Source organism: Colobus angolensis, unplaced genomic scaffold, assembly GCF_000951035.1.
Source record: "Colobus angolensis palliatus isolate OR3802 unplaced genomic scaffold, Cang.pa_1.0 Scaffold179, whole genome shotgun sequence".
NCBI classification, from domain to species: domain Eukaryota; kingdom Metazoa; phylum Chordata; class Mammalia; order Primates; family Cercopithecidae; genus Colobus; species Colobus angolensis.
Genome location: NW_012114921.1, coordinates 2,722,977 through 2,727,406, shown reverse-complemented (window position 1 = coordinate 2,727,406; position 4,430 = coordinate 2,722,977).

Genomic DNA, 4,430 nt, shown 5'->3' with positions numbered 1-4,430 from the left:
TTTTCTTTCTTTCTTTCTTTCTTTCTTTCTTTCTTTCTTTCTTTCTTTCTTTCTTTCTTTCCTTCCTTCTTTCTTTATTTCTTTCTTTTGTTCATTCTTTTTCTCTCTCTCTCTTTATCTCTCCCTCTTTCTTTCTCTTTCCTTTCTTTTCCTTTTTTCTTTTCATTTACAACAGTCTTGATTCCCTCAGGCTCAAGCGACCTTCTTGCCTCAGTCTCCCAAGTAAATGGGACTACAGGAACACATCTCCATGCCTGGCTAATTCTTTAAAAAAAATTTTGTAGAGATGGAGTCTCACTATGTTGCCCAGGCTTATCTCAAACACCTGGGCTCAAGTGGTCCTCCTGCCTTAGCCTTCTGAAGTGCTGGTATTATAAGTATGGGCCACCACTCCCGTGCAAGCAAGTTTCTGAATCCCTATGTGCCTCAGTTTTCCATCCCCAAAACAGAAATCATAGCACTTACGTGTTGGGCTTTCTGTGAGGATTAAAGGAGATTGTTTACATCTGAAACATGAAACAAGTACAAGGTGCTCTAGATACACTCGGTAAAGTGAAAGGAATAAATTAAAGCAGCAACAGTGAAGAGACTAGAAAGGACTGTCAGTGGATAGATTCCACAAACTGTAGGATCAGCAAGCATGGGTGAACATCTGCTGATGTACATAACAAACTAGGGGGGAGAACAAAGTACTGGGAAGTGGACCACTATAAAAGAGTGGATTGCCTGGAAGAGCTTAAAAAGGAAGTTGTAAAGCATGTAGAACAGCAGTAGTTTAAATTAGAATTAGAAATCCAAAAATATGTTTTCAAAAAGTTGAAACAAGTAGAGTCCAAGCAACACAATGACTAAAGAGTTAGATAATGTGAGTGACATGGTAAATTAGGCAAATGCTCCCTCCACTGAAAAATCAGGTAATTAAAAACTTCTATATAATGTTATAATAAAACATTTTGCAGTGTTTACAATGTGTCCAACTGTGTTGGTGCTACTCTTGCCCACATTTAAAAGATGAAGAAACTGAAACACAGAGAGCTCCTCAAGGGCACGAAGTTAACCTCATTAACCTCATGGTCAGGACAAAAACTCCTCGTAATTCACCCCAGAGCCCGCAGTCTACATCCCAATGGTGTGTTTCTGTCACAAACGACATGAGTCACAGTTGAAGCAGATGCAGTATGTCATGATTTTTAGCTATTGGTGTAGGGTAATAAAAGATAAACCTTTGACGGGGATGGGAAGAACTTTTGTAAGTGGCAAAAACAGAGTAATAGTCAACGGAAAAAGAAGAAAATAAAACGAAAGCACAACTACTTGGCTTGACAGTGAGGGACTTTTATGTTGTCAAATAAGAAATGTTTACTGGCTTTTATTTCTTATGTCAATATAAGAACACAAGACAGAAAATACAAATGTGTTTACCAAGATATAGACGTCATCAGCCTTGATGGCTTAAAAGAAAAGACACTGCTCCCGGAAGACTGGAAGAAGCTAGGAGGTGAGAAGGAGGGATGAGGTACATACATCGATGGAGATTCATGAGACGCTATTTAAAGAAACAAGAAGGAAATTTGAATTGCTCTATTTATCTAAAGACAAATACTATGCAAAAAATTTATCTTGTAAAAATTAAATGGTATAATAGAGTTTTGAAAATTTGGCTAGTCTTTTCACTGAAAAAAAAAACAACACCTGAGAGATGCAATTAAATTAATTAAATCAAGAAAAGTCTGCATAATCATATAAATTTAGATTTAGAATTGTAATTAGCAGACTTCTTGAAGTGAATCAGAGTCAGGGAGAAAGTACAGACAGCAGTGCGGCCAGAGTACTCTTACTTTCCTGTATAAGCTTCACAGCATCCGTGTTTGTGTTTGTGTAAGAGAGTGAGTATATGTGTATATCCACAGTTATACGCATAGATATACATATCCCACAGCTATATTTCTCCTTGTAATGGCAGCCAGGAATGAGAGTCCCTTAAGCAAACTGGACATTCCATGCAGGGAAAAAAAAATCCCTAGGTGAAAATTATCATCATCATAGGCTATGGATCCTTCCTAGGAGCTGACATCAACATACTAGTGGATTAAAAGAATTAACAAGTGTCTTGCTTCCAATTAACACTGGATCCTATTTCTCTGTGAGGTCCCCTCGCCTCCCCTCCCCACCCCACCCTTCCCTTTCCTTCCCTCCTTCCTTTTTCTTTTCCCTCTCCTTCCCTTTCTCCCTCTGTTTTTGTCTCTCTTCTTTCAACTTCATTGTATTCCTATATATCCTACCAATGCTTCTTCCATTTTAGTATCACGAGTATTTATAGTCCAAATTAGAAAAACAACTAGCTTCACTTTGCCAAAAGGAAACCTCAAAGTCTAAGATGTTAGGAGCTACTACCCTTGACAAAATGAGAGTTTACCAGCCATCTTTCATAGTTGGGTTCAAAACCTATTCTTCCACTTCCTCCTTTGTGTAGGCTTACGTAAATACATCTCATTGTCTCAGTTTCCACGTCTGTAAAATGGAAGTATTAATACCTAAAACTATTATTGAGAGATTAAATGTGTCAATACAATCCACCACAGGACACTTACATGGTGCTAGACATAATGCCCTATGTGCAATATCTTCCCACAGCCATCACAATAGCCTCACAAAGACCCCTGTGTGATGCATATTACCATCCATTCTATGGATGAGTCTGTGGAAGCTCATAATAGTTAAACAGTTCTAAGTAGCCAAATCTGAATTTGAACCCAGGCCTTTTTGAGTGATTCCTCCCACCACACTTGTTATGCTATTTCACTTTGCAGAGGGGACATCCAGGTGTAATGCCATGGTACCACCTCCCTCCACTGAACCCAAGCTCAGTTCTGCCCCCTGGAAAGTGATGGAGTGACTATTCAGAATCTCATAGTTATGGCCTGTGGTTAGCGAAGTTCATTCAGAAAACATAATAAAACTCCACCAATGGTGCTCTTCTGACTGAAGACGTAGAAGTTAACCAGAAAGTAGTGGCTTCGACACAAATCTTCTCAGTTGTGGCAAATTATGAACTTGACTAGATTTTATTTATTGTATTTAAAATTATCATTTCCACTGAAAGGATTTTTCCTAAGGCCATGATATTTTTATCTCTAGCCAAACAACACAGAAGAAAGAAATATATGGTAGGGAAATTACAGGCTTTTAACTTTGTCAGGAGATTCCTGAGTTATTCACAAATCCTCACCCTTTCTCCACTCATCTACTCAGCCTTAAAAGTTGCTCCTCCTTTGTTCTGAACCTTTCCAGAATCTATGATCTTCTCACACACGCACAGCAATTGTTCAGTTCTCTAAACAAACTGCAACTACTGTGTGCCTCTCCCTGTCTCTCACTAAAGCCTCTTCAGTTCATTTGTTACGGAAACACAAGTGAGTTTTCTAAAACGCAAATCTGGCCATATCACTCCTCTGCTTGCAAGCTCTTGAGAGGTCCAGTTTCTAATATCACCTAAAGCAAATTTCTTAGAATGGCAGAAGAGAACTCCGGGTTTTGTCCTCAACATATTTTTTTCCGCCTACTTCACACCTCTAACTTTAACGTACAACATATAAACAGTATTCAACTACGTGTGGTTCCCAGTACATGTGAGGTGGTTTCACATCTTCATGACTGGGCACATACACCAATTGCCCTGGAATAGACAGTTCACTTTGCTCTGCTCTGCATACTGTTGTTCATGTTTCATGACCCGTCTTAAATACCGCTCATGTAACTTTCCCAGAAGGATCACACAATATTTCCTTTCTGTGAGTATCTTACTTGGTATTATAGCACTTACAGTAATTACTCACTGTAATTATTTGCTTGCACATTTATTACTCCAAGGAGAGTAAACTCCTTGGGGCAGAGATAATATCTTAGGTATTTTTGTACCCTTGACACCCAGGACAGGGTCAAGCACAGACTAGATCTCACCAGTAAATATCTTGGGCACGAATAAATATTTAGGAGTGGGAAATTATTTCTGACATACGGTCGAATCATTGATTGTGCGTGTGTAATATATTAGATTAAAATGTAGTAAGCATTGGGATAGAACTTTGAACCAGACAGCCATAATCTCAAATTTCACTGAGCTCACTTATATGCTAAAACACTCATGAAAGTGCACACATCAAGAATCACTCTTTAGATGATAGTTCAGGTGAATTTATAGAAGCAACAGATCAGAAGTAAATACATAACAGAACAAATTTTACCCTGTGTTACAGTATCTTCCCCTATCTATAAAGCAGTACAGGCAGCATATAAACAACCTACATATCTGCTGCTCTCTAGAAGATCTGGAGTGGCTTCAAAGGTTTTATTTCGGCCGGGCGCGGTGGCTCACACCTGTAATCCCAGCACTTTGGGAGGCCGAGGTGGGTGGATCATGAGGTCAAGAG